This window comes from Puma concolor, chromosome B3, assembly GCF_028749965.1.
Source record: "Puma concolor isolate L17-30 chromosome B3, mPumCon1.1.hap2, whole genome shotgun sequence".
Taxonomy (NCBI): Eukaryota; Metazoa; Chordata; class Mammalia; order Carnivora; family Felidae; genus Puma; species Puma concolor.
In genome coordinates, this window is record NC_141672.1 from 451,904 (window position 1) to 465,526 (window position 13,623).

Here is a 13,623-nt window from a genome sequence, read left to right on the forward strand (position 1 = left end):
GGGTTACGTGAGCAAATCATAGCAGAAATCTCTCCTAACCTGGGCAAAGACACAGACATCAAAATCCAGGAAGCACGGAGGACTCCCATTAGATTCAACCAAAACCGACCATCAACAAGGCACATGATAGTCAAATTGACAAAGTACTCAGGCAAGGAGAGAATCATAAAACCAACAGGGAAACAAAGTCCATAACTTACAAGGGAAGACAGATCAGGTTTGCAGCAGACCTACCCACAGAAAGTTTGCAGGCCACAAAGGAGTGGTGGGATGTATTCAGTGTGCTAAATCAGAAAAATATGCAGCCAAGAATTCTGTATCCAGCAAGGATGTCATTCAAAATAGAGGGTGAGATAAAAAGATTCCCATACAAACAAAAATTAAACGAGTTTGTGACCACTAAACCAGCCCTGCAAGAAATTTTAAGTGGGAATCTTGAGAGGAGAAAAGAGGAAAATATATCTGTATAAATAAATAAATACCAAAATCAACAAAGATTAGAAAGACCAAAGAACACCACCATAAACTCCAACTCTACAAGCATCATAATAGCAATAAACTCCTATCTTTCAGTACTCATTCTAAATGTCAATGGACTCAATGCCCCAATCAAAAGACATAGGGTAACAGAATGGAGAAGAAAACAAGATCCATCTATATGCTTTTTACAAGAGACCCACTTTAGACCTAAAGACGCCTCCAGATTGAAAATAAGGGGATGGAGAACCATCTATCATGCTAATGTTCAACAAAAGAAAACCTGAGTAGCCATAGTGATATCAGACAATCTAGACTTTAAAATAAAGACTGCATCAAGAGATGCAGAATGGCATTATATCCTTCATAATCAAAGGGTCTATCCACCAAGAAGACCTAACGATTGTAAACATTTATGCACCAATTGTGAGAGCACCCAAATATAGAAATCAATTAATCACAAACATAAAGAAACTCATTGATAAGAATACCATAACAGTAGGAGACTTCAACACCCATTCACAACAATGAACAGATCACCTGATCAAAAAATCAACAAGAAAACAATGGCTTTCAATGACACACTGGACCAGAAGGACTTAACAAATATATTCAGAACATTTCATCCTAAAGCAACAGAATATGCACTCTTCTCCAGTGCACATGGAAATTTCTCCAGAATAGATCATATACTGGGACACAAATCAGCCCTAAGTAAGTACAAAAAGATCGAGATCATACCATGCATATTTTCAGACCACAATGCCATGAATTCAAAATCAACCCCAAGAAAAAATTTGGAAAGGTAACAAATAATTAGAGACTGAAGAACCTACTAAAGAATGAATGGGCTAACCAAGCAGTTAAAGAAGAAACTAAAAAGTATATGGAAGTCAATGAAAATGATAACACCGCAACGCAAACCTCTAGGATGCAGCAAAGGCGGTCATAAGAGCAAAGTATATAGCAATCCAGGCATTCCTAAAGAAGGACAAAAGATCTCAGATACACAACCTAACCTTATGACTAAAGAGCTGGAAAAGGAACAGCAAATAAAACCCAAAACCAGCAGAAGGCAGGAAATACTAAAGATTAGAGCAGAAATTTGTGCTATCGAAACCAAAACACAGTAGAACACATCAATGAAACTAAAAGCTGGTGCTTTGAAAGAATTAACAAAATTGATAAACCACTATCCAGTTTGATCAAAAAGAAAAAGGAAAGGACCCAAATGAATAAAATCAAGAATGACAGAGGAGAGATCACAACCAACACGACAGAAATAAAAACAGTAATAAGAGAATGTTATGAGCAATTATATGGCAATAAAATGGGCAATCTGGAAGAAATGGACAAATTCCTAGAAACATATACACTACCAACACTGAAACAGGAAGAAATAGAAAATTTGAACCGACCCTTAACCAGTAAGGAAATCGAATTAGTAATCAAATATCTGCCAAAAGACAACAGTCCAGGACCAGATGGCTTTCCAGGGGAATTCTACCGAACATTTAAGGAAGAGTTAACACCTATTCTCTTGAAACTGTTCCAAACAAATAGAAATGGAAGGAAAACTTCCAAACTCTTTCTATGAAGCCAGCATTACCTCGATTCCAAAACCAGACACAGACAATACTTAAAAAGAGAACTATACACCAATTTCCCTGATGAACATGGATGCAAAAATCCTCAACAAGATATTATCCAACCAGAAACAATAATACATTAAAAAATTCTTCACCACGACCAAGTGGGATTTACACCTGGGATGCAGGGCTGCCTCAATATCTGTAAAACAATTAACGTGATTCATCACATCGATAAAAGAAAGGACAGGAACCATATGATTCTCTCCATAGATGCAGAGAAAGCATTTGACAAAATACAACAACCTTTCTTGATAAAAACCCTCAAGAAAGTAGGGATAGAAGGATCATAAATCGAGATCATAAAAGCCATCTATGAACGACCCAATGCTAATATCATCCTCAATGGGGAAAAACTGAGAGCTTTCTCCCTAAGGTCAGGAACAAGACAGGGATGTCCACTCTCGCCAGTTATTCAACATAGTATTGGAAGTCTTAGCCTCTGCACTCAGACAACACAAAAAAATAAAAGGCATCCAAATTGGCCAGGAGACGGTCAAACTTTCACTCTTCACAGATGTCATGATACTCTATACGGAAAACCCAAAAGACCCCACCAAAAAACTGCTAGAATTGATTCATGAATTCAGCCAAGTGGCAGGATATACAATCAACGCAGAGAAATCGGTTGCATTCCTATACACCAACAATGAAGCAACAGAAAGAGAAATCAAGGAATCTATCCCATTTACAGTAGCACCAAAAACCATAAAATACCCAGGAATAAATCTAACCAAAGAGGCGAAAAGTCTATATACTGAAAACTATAGAAAGCTTATGAAAGAAATGGAAGAAGACAAAATGTGGAAAAAAATTCCATGCTCCTGAATAGGAAGAACAAATATTGTTAAAATGCTGATAGTACCCAAAGTAATGTACATATTCAAAGCAATCCCGATCAAAGTGACACCAGCATTCTTCACAGAGCTAGAAAAAATAATCCTAAAATTTGTATGGAACCAGAAAAGCCACCGAATAGCCAAAGAAATCTTGAAAAAGAAAACCAAAGCAGGAGGCATCACAATCCTAGCTTCAAGCTATACTTCAAAGCTGTAATCATTGAGACAGTATGGTACTGGCACAAGAACAGACACTCAGGGGCATCTGAGTGGATCAGTCTGTTAAGCATCCGACTTTGACTCAAGTCACGATCTGGCAGTTCATGAGTTAGAGTCCCACATCAGGCTGTATGCTGACAGCTCATAGCCTGAAGCCTGCTTGGAATTCTGTGTCTTCCTCTCTCTCTGACACTCCCCCACTCATGCTCTGTCTCTGTCTCTGAAAAGTAATAAATAAATGCCAAAAAATATTTAAAAAAAAACAAGAACAGACACTCAGATCAATGGAACAGAATACAAAATCCAGAAATGGACCCACAAATGTATGGCCAACTAATCTTTGACAAAGGAAGAAAGATTATCCAATGGAATAAGGACAGTGTCTTCAGCAAGTGGTGCTGGGAAAACTGGACAGCGACATGGAGAAGAATGAACCAGGACCACTTTCTTACACCATACACAAAAATAAACTCAAAATGGATGAAAGACCTCAGGAAGGCATGAAAATCCTCGAGCACAAAGCAGGCACAAACATCTTTGATCTTGGCCACACCAATTTCCTACTCAACACGTCCCCGGAGGCAAGGGGGAAAAAAGCAAAAATGAACTACTGGGACCTCATCAAAATCAAAAGTTTCTGCATAGTGAAGGTAACAATCAGCAAAACTAAAATTCACCTAACAGAATGGGAGAAGATATTTGCAAATGACATCTCAGATAAAGAGTTAGTATCGAAAATCTATAATTTATCAAACTCAACATCCAAAACACAATCCAGTGAAGAAATGGGAAAAAGACATGAATACAGACTTCTCCAAAGAAGACATCCTGATGGCCAATCGACACATGAAAAAAATGCTCCACACCACTCATCATCGCGGAAATGCAAATCAAAACCCTAATGAAATACCACCTGACACCTGTCAAAATTGTTACCTTAACAACTCAGGCAACAACAGACGTTGGCGAGGATGCAGAGAGAGGATCCCTTTGGCTTTTTGGGGGCAATGCAAGTTGGTGCAGCCACTCTGGAAAACTGTATGGAGATTCCTCAAAAAACTAAAAATAGAACTCCCCTATGACCCAGAAATTGCACTACTAGGCATTTATCCATGGGACACAGGTGTTCTGTTTCAAAGGGACACATGCACCCCCATGTTTATAGCAGCACTATCAACAATAGCCAAAGTATGGAAAGAGCCAAATGTCCATTGATGGATGAATGGATAAAGAAGAAGTGGTAAATATATACCATGGAGTATTACTCGGCAATCAAAAAGAGTGCAATCTTGCCATTTGCAACTATGTGGATGGAACTACAGGGTATTATGCTAAGTGAAATGAGTCAGTCAGAGAAAGACAAAACTCATATGACTTCACTCATGAGGACTTTAAAAGACAAAACAGATGAACATAAGGGAAGGGAAGGGAAACCAAAATAATATGAAAACATGGAGGGGACAGAGCATAAGAGACTCATACATATGGAGAACAAACAGAGGGCTACTGGAGGAGTTGTGGGAGGGTAATGGGCTAAACTGGTAGGGGCACTAAGGAATCTACTCCTGAAATCATTGTTGCACTATATGCTAATTTGGATGTTAATTTTTCAAACTGAAAATAAATGCTAATTAGTAATTAAAAAATGAAAATATTTTAAGAGAAAATAATGCGTGATCATGCTGTTGAGGTAAATATTTCTTAAAGATTATGCCGAGGCCTCCATTAATAAAGGTAAAAATCCAAAACTGAAAAAAAAAAGAATTCTTCATATTGTCACACCACCATCCACACAAACTAATATAGAAGTGCGTCCCTAACCCTGTCATTCACTTTTACACAATCAAATCTAAGCCTGCAGCTTAATATATATGTCAGAAGGCATGCAAATGGGGCCCTTTCTCTGCTGATAAAACCAACCCAGCCCGACCTTGGAGCTGGGAGAGGAGCCCCAGCCCCAGGAGTCCCAGGTGTTCCCATTCTGTGATCAGCACAGAACACACACACCTCACCATGGAGTTTGTGCTGGGCTGGGTTTTCCTGGTTGCTCTTTTAAAAGGTAATTCATGGTGAATGAGGGACACTGAGTCTGTGAATGGATATGAGTGAAAGAGTGGATGTGTGACAGTTTCCTGACCAAAATGTCTTGTGTCTGCAGGTGTCCACTGTGACGTGCAGCTGGAGGAGTCTGGGGGAGACCTGGTGAAGCCTGGGGGGTCCCTGAGACTCACCTGTGTAGCCTCTGGATTCACCTTCAGTAGCTATGGAATGAGCTGGGTCCGCCAGGCTCCAGGGAAGGGGCTGCAGTGGGTCGCATATATTAGATATGATGGAAGTAGCACAAGCTACGCTGACTAAGTGAAGGGCCGATTCACCATCTCCAGAGACAACGCCAAGAACACGCTGTATCTGCAGATGAACAGCCTGAAGACCGAGGACACGGCCACATATTACTGTGCAAGAGACACGGTGAGGGGACCTAACTGGGAGCCCAGACACAAACCTCCCTGCAGGAGGGGATCAGTACCACCAGGGGGTGCACACTATGCACAATTATGGTTTGTGTTCCCAGGAGCAGGTGCAGATGGAAGTTACAGGCAGGTTTCCTGTCAGGGTCTGGGGCTTCCTCTCCACACAGCAGTTTCCCCAGGGAGCCTCCCTGGTTATATGATTCTGTGTTTACCTATTAACTCTCTGAATTATCAACTGTGTTGTCATAAGGAAACTAGATTAACGTGCACAAAGACACAGTTGTTTGCACTTGCTTACTCCTGTCCTCAACATGAGTGAATAACAGATTTCCTGAGGCACAACAGCTGCACCTTTACAGGATTCCCAGATGCGCTCCCTGTGCAGCCAGGACCACAGGATCCCACAGCTCCTCATTATCCACACCCAGCCCTTGTCCCAGTCAAACAACGTGACTCTTTCTTCATAGCCCTTTGCTACTCAGGACTTTAAATGAGCTACAGCTTTATTCAATTACTCTAAAGGAGAGACAAACAATCTCCATGTAGTACTCAAGATTCCCCTGAGGAACAGAACCCAAAGGTCATTGGTTTCCATAACTAAATATGTTGAGAAGTCCCATGATCTACTGTCACAAGCTGAAGACCCAGGAAAACCAGTGATGTAATCCTTGTCTGATTCTGACTAGTGTCTAGTCTCAGAACGTGGAGAGCTCATGATGTAACTGTCAGAAAAAGGGCCGGAGGAGACCAATATTCCAGTTCAAACAAGCACATGGGAAGTAAAAATGAGGGAAAGGGGAAATGAAGCTGGAAAGAAGAGGAAAATTAAAATATTGCATCACAAACATACACTTAGGGAAATCAGCAACTCCATAAAATGTAATAACATTCTTTTGAAAGGAGTCCCAAAAGAATAAGAGGGAGAAAAAGGGGGATACATTTTACCTGAGTCAATATAGTGAAAATTTCCACAAGCTGGGGAAGGAAACAGACATCCACATCTAGGAGGCAAAGAGAACACCCATTAAAATAAAAAAAAGGCAGGCCAACACTGAGACATATCATAGGAAAATGGCAAAATATCCAGATAAAGAAAAACCATAAAAGCATCAACACAAAAGAAGTTGCTAACTAACAAGGGAAGATTAAAAAAAACTATGGCATGTGTCTCTACAGAAACCTTCATGCAAGTAGGGAGTGGAATCATATCCTCAACATGCGCAATTGAAAATTATGCAGCTAAGAATACTTTCTCCAGTAAAGCAGTCATTCAGATACAAGGAGTGATAGAATTTCCAAGAAAACAAAAACCAAAGGAGTTCATGGCCTCTAAATCAGCCCTGCGAGAAATTAAAGGGGACCCTTTGAGTGGGTAAGGAAAACTAAAAGTAACAAAGACTAGAAATAAACAGAGAAAATCTCCAGAAACAATGACTTTGGAGGTAACACTATGGCACTAAGTTTATATCTATCAATAATTACTGTGAATGTAAATGGACAAAATGCCCAATCAAAAGACATAGGATACCGGAATGGATAAAAACAAATACAAGATCCTTCTACACACTGCACACGATTGACTCATTTTCAACCTAAAACACCTGTAGATTGAAAGTGAGGGGAGGGTGAACAATTGATCATGCTAATGGACGTCAAAAGAAAGTTGTAGTACCACACTCATATCACACTAACTACTTTTGAAACCAAAGTCTGTTACAAGAGATCAGGAAGGCAGTATATCATCATAAAGGGGTCTATCCAACAAGAAGATCTGAAGCTTTAAATATTTATACCCCAAAAATGTAAGCACTGAAATATATAACTCAATTAATAAGAAACATAAAGAAACTCATTGATAATAGACAATAGTAATAATAGAGAACATTAACACTCCACTTACAACAATGGAAAGACAATCTAAGCTAAAAATCAATAAGGAAACAATGGCTTTGAAAGACACATGGACTGAATGGACTTAACAGATATATTCACAACATTCCATCCTAAAGCACCAGAATACACATTCTTTCTGAGTGTGCATGGAACATTCTCCAGAACAGATCACATACTATATCACAAATCAGCCCTCTACAAGTACAAAAAGACTGAGATCATTCCATGCGCATTTTCAAACCACAACACTATGAAACTTGAAGTCGACCACAAGAAAAATTTCAGCAACACCACCAATACATTAGGTTAAAGAACATTGTAGTAAAAGCGAAATGAGATTTTCAGGAAATTACAGAAGCAATAAAAAATACATGGAAGCAAATGAAAATGAAAACATGCCAGTTCCAAACCATCTGGATGCAGCAAAGTTGATGGAAGAGTGAAGTATATAGCAGTACAGGCCAAACTCAAGAAAGAAGAAAGGTCTCAAACACACAACCACTTTAAAACTAAAGGAGCTAGAAAAAGAACAACAAATGAACCCTAAAGCCAGCAGGAACAGGTAAACAAAAAAGATTAGAGAAGAAATAAATGATATAGAAACAAAGAAAAACAGTAGAACAGATGAATGAAACTATAAGTTGGTTCTTGTAAGAATAAATAAAAATGATAAACCCATGGGCAGATTTGGCAAAAACAAAAGAGAAGGGACGAAAGTAAATATAATCAGAATTTGAGAGGAGACATCACGACTGACACCACAGAAATACAACTATGAGAAAATAGTTTGGAGATTTATATGCCAACTAATTGGGCAATCTGGAAGAAATGGATAAATTCCCAGAATAATGTAAACTACCTAAACTGAAAAAGGAAGAAATAGAAAACGTGAACAGACTGATAATGAGCAAAGAAATTGAATCATTAATCAAAAATCTACTGACACACAAAAATCCAGGGCCAGATAGGTTCACAGGTGAATTCTACCAGATATTTAAGAAGAGTGTAAAATATTCTATTTAAGTAGAATAGAATATTCCTGTCTTCACAAACTGTTCCAAATAATAGAAATGGAAAGAAAACTTCCAAATTCATTCTATAAGATCAGTATGATCACGGTTCCAAACCAGTTTAAACCCCACTAAAAATGAGACTTACAGACCACTAGCCCTAATGAGCAAGAATGCAACAATTGTCAAGATAATACTTGCAGGGGCGCCTGGATGGCTCAGTCGGTTAAGCGTCCGACTTTGGCTCAGGTCGTAATCTTGCGGTCCGTGAGTTCGAGCCCCGTGTCGGGCTCTGTGCTGACAGCTCAGATTCTGTGTCTCCCTCTCTCTGACCCTCCCCCATTCATGCTCTGTCTCTCTCTGTCTCAAAAATAAATAAACGTTAAAAAAAAAAAAAGAAAGAGAATGCTTGCAAATTGAATCCACCAATACATTAAAAGGATCCTTTAACGTGACCAGGTGGGATTTATTCCTTGGCTGTAAGGGTGGTTCAATAGTCACAAATAAATCAATGTAATACATACCATCAATCAGAGAAAGGATACGAAGGATATGACCCTCTCAATAGATGCAAAAAAAAATTTACATAGTACAGCATCCTTTCTTGATAAAACCCTCAACAAGGGGTAGAGGAAACAGACCTCAACATCATAAAGTCCATACATGAAAACCCCACAGCTAATATCCTCAGTGGGGGAAAAAAAAAAACATTTTCCTCTACTGTCAGGAACACAAGAGGGATGTCCACTCCCATCATTCTACTTAACACAGCAGTGGAAGTCTTATCCTCAAAAACAGACAACAACAAAAAATAAACGCATTCAAGTTGTAAAAGAAGAAGTCAAACATTCCCTCTTCACAGATGACATGACACTCTATATAAAAAACTCAAGACTCCACCAAAATATTGCAAGAACTGATACACAAATTCAGCAAAGTCACAAGATACAGTATCAACATACTGAAATCAGCTGCATTTCTACACAGCAATAATGAAGAAACAGAAAGAAAAATTAAAAAACTATCCATCCTGTTTACAATTGCACCAAATATAATAGGATACCTAAAGAGTTAAAACATCTATACTCTGAGGACGCTAAAAACAGTGAAAGAAACTGAGGATGACACAAAGAGATGGAAACACCTTCAATGTTCATGGATTTAAGGAGCAAGTAGTGTTGAAATGTCTATGCTACACAAAGAAACGGGAGACTTCATGATTATGGATTTCATGCTATAGTACACAGCTGTACTTATCAAGAGAGTAAGCTACAAGCACAAAAGAGACACATAGATCAAGAGAACAGAACAGTAAATCCAGATATGGACTCACAAATGTATGGCCACCTCATCTTGGATGAAGTAGGAAAGACTATGTAATGGGAAAAAAAGACAGTCTTGTCAACAAAGGGTGTTGGGAAAACTGGACCAGAACATGCAGAAGAATGAAACTGAACCACTTTCTCACTCCATACACAAAAATAAATCCAAATGGGTGAAAGACCTAAATGTAAGACAGGAGACCATCAAATCCTAGAGGAGAACAGGCAGCAACCTCCTGGACATCGGACATAGCAACTTCTTACTACACGTGTCTTGAGAGGCAAGGGAAACAACAGCAAATTTGAACTACTGGGACCACATCAAAATAAAAACCTTCTGCACAGCTAAAGAAACAATCAAGTAATCTAAAAGGCATTCTACAGAAATTAAAAAGGTATTTGCAAGCCACATATTTGATAAAGGCCTATTATCCAAAATCTATTAAAAAAACTTCTCAAACTCAACACCCAAAATACAAAGAATCCAGTGAAGAAATGGGCAGAAGACATGAGGAGATACTTTTCCAAACAAAGCATTCAGATGGCTAACCGACACACAAACATATGCTCAACATCACTCATCATCAGGGAATTACAAATCAAAACTACAATGAGAGATGCCCACACACCTGTCAGAATGGCTACAATTAACAACTTAGGAAACAACAGATATTGATGAGGATGAGGAAAGGAGGGAACCCTTTTATACTCTTGGTTGGAATGCCAAGTGCCCGGACCATTCCAGAAAACAGTTTAAAAACTAAAAATTAAACAACCTTACATACCAGCAATTGCTCTACTAGGAATTCATCCAAAGCATACAAAACTTCTGATTTGAGGAAGCACATGCACCCCAATGTTTACAGCAGCATTAACTATGACAGCCAATCTGAGGAAAGAGACCAAAAGTCCACCATGTGATTAATCTGCTATATGTATAGAATGGCATATTACTCAGTCATAAAAAAGAATGAAATCTTGCCATTTGCAAAGATGTTGATGCAGCTAGAGGGTATCATGCTAAGCAAAGTAAGTCAGTCAAAGATAACAATCACCATATGATTTCCTCCTATGGGGAATTTAGATCTAGGGGAAGGGGAAAAAGAGCAAGAAATCTAAAAATAAACTCTAAGGTTAGAGACCAAACTGAGGGTTGCTGGAGGGCAGGTGTGTGGGGATGGGATAATGGGTGTTGGGGATTAAGGAGGCCACGCGCTGTGATGAGTACTGGGTGTTAATGTAAGTGATGAACCAATAAATTCTACTACTGAAATTAATATTACACAATATGTTAACTAAGAAATATTTAAACACAAACTTAAAAAATTTAAAAAGTGGAAAAAAGGAAGGGAGAATTCTTGTCACAAATTGTCATGAACATGGAATCAAAGGTAGTGAGTCTAACGTCTTGCATTTACTCATTATATCCCTAACTGATGGTGGACATAAATTAACATACACATGAATTTTCACAACAGTGCCAGGTGGGCTGGAATTCAAACCACAGCTGCCTTTCCCAACTCCACTGTGCCCACACATCATGGGCAGCTTGTCCAGACACATGCACAAGAACCCAGGTTGGGCCTCAGCAGGGACCCACATCTGCAGAACTGGAAAGTGTGGACAGTTGACGCTTCCTGAGAAGTTCTGGGGTTTCTTCCCCTTTGCTGTCTCAGCTCCCTTCTCTTCCTTTCCTGTGTCTTGAAGAGAACCATGTCCCCTGTTAGTGGTTCATGAAGTGAGGGGCTAGATGTTCTATAAACATTCAATATGACAGATAACATACAAGGGGACAAAAAAACACCTCCATATGATGCAGCCTGTCTCGGGGCTCCTATCACCCAATGTGGTAGAGTACAAATAAACCTAAGTATTCATTTGGTCAAAAACTGCACAGCACGTTGGAAAAGTATTAAGAGATCAGAAGCCTGGAAGAATTCCACAAATGCAGATATGAGCTCCCCTTGGAAGGAAGAAGAAAAATTACAGTCAAAAACACGCAAGAGTAAAATAATTTTAGGAAATGATACAAGAGCTTCAATGTGTTCTATTCATGAAGTGTCTAAATTTGGCAATGCAAAAAATGGATTTTGAGGGTTTCACATAGAATTGCGAAGGAAAAATTGTGTCAAGAACTCGGTTGTGTGCACAGAGCTCAATGGCTCCTGAGACATATAGAACGCCCGCCACCTGAAAAGGTAAACGTGTTTTTGGACCCCAGGAGCATATCTATCAAATCTGATGAGCAGTCTGGCCAAAGAGACACATAATGGCAACTCTTGTGATATGTGAACTTCAATTTCATATATTTCCAAATAATTTCCATATATTAGCAAAAACCATGCCACAAAAGTGATTTGCTAGAGTCTATAAATTAGTAAACAAACGACAAAACTCTAAGTCACCAGAGACCAAATAGGGAACACGTCAACATTGAGAGAAACCACAAAAAAAAACACAAGACTTTTAGTTACATTGCAAGTCAAGAAATCAGTGGGGTGCCTGGGTGGTTGAGTTGGTTAAGTGTCTCACTTCAGCTCAGGTCTTGATGTCATGATTTGAGGGTTTGAGCCCCATTTTCAGGCCCTATGCTGACAGCTCAGAACCTGGAGCCTGCTTCAGGTTCTCTGTCTCCCTCTCTCTCTGATTTTCCCCGCTCACATTCTGTCTCTCTCTCTCTATCAAGAATAAACACTTTAAAAAAATATTAGTCACAAGCAATCAATCATCAAGAAAATGAAAACTATAGCTAAGAACACAAGACCCATAAAAAGAAATGGTATCAATAGACTTTTTGAAAATCAAATACGCGTCTCTGCCCACATGAATACCAATAGTAAGATAAGTTACAGAGTAAGAGACAACATTCACAAATTGCATAACCACCAAGGGACCTGCATCTTGAGTATGCTAAGAACCCTCAACAGTCAATAGGAAGAAAGGAAACAAACCTCCATAAAACAAGCACAGCCTTGTGTAGTAGACATCCTATCCTTCAGGTTATAGACACATTAGGTACGGACTGGAGAAGACTCTTCACACCATCGACTGTCAGGGAAATTCAAATCAAGAACACAATAGATGCCCTATACACACATCCCAATGGCTCTGGAATGAAAACAACACTGACAGCAATATCCAGGTGAGCATCCAGCATACGTGGGGCCTCAAACAATGCAGGAAGGATTGACAAACAAACACCAGCTCTGGAAAACCATTGGCTGTTGCTTATGAAATTATACATGGATGACATAAAAGGGATCCTGGAAATACCACTCCCGAATATTTGAACCTGAAGAATGAAATCCCATTCTCAGAAAATAAATGGTGTGTAAATATTTATAGCACCTTTCTTAGTGTTAGAAGCTCAGAATAAGGCAAAAGTCTTTCTAAATATAAAGGAATAAACCAACTACGAAACTTCCATCAATGGGATGCTTTGCCACAAAAATGTGACACTACTGATGCACACCTGAAACCAGGTGAAACTCAAAGACATGATGTGGAGGGAAGGGCGGTAGTCTCTTAATTACAGAGGTGGTGTGACCTGGGACATTCACACAGCCAGACCATGGTGACAGTGGTTTGGTTGGGCATTCCTTATCTCTTTCTTTCCCAAACCACATGATGAGATACTCTGCTTCATTGGAGAGCACTCCTATGTTCAACCACCCTCTGATGTATGGAGTCTCCACAGACTGAACCCTACAACTTCGGACTCCTCTGAATGGAGAGTTGTTGAG

At 39.3% G+C, this 13,623-nt stretch overlaps 1 pseudogene across 1 annotated transcript in view; it reads left to right on the forward strand.

Moving 5' to 3' along the window:
• The first annotated feature begins 5,123 nt into the window (after positions 1-5,123).
• LOC147579585 (immunoglobulin heavy variable 3-74 pseudogene) overlaps positions 5,124-13,623 on the forward strand; it is a 60,873-nt pseudogene continuing 52,373 nt past the window's right edge. Inside the window, exon 1 of the transcript XR_015251829.1 lies at positions 5,124-5,243. The product of XR_015251829.1 is annotated as an immunoglobulin heavy variable 3-74 pseudogene (transcript). The remainder of the gene's footprint in view (positions 5,244-13,623) is intronic.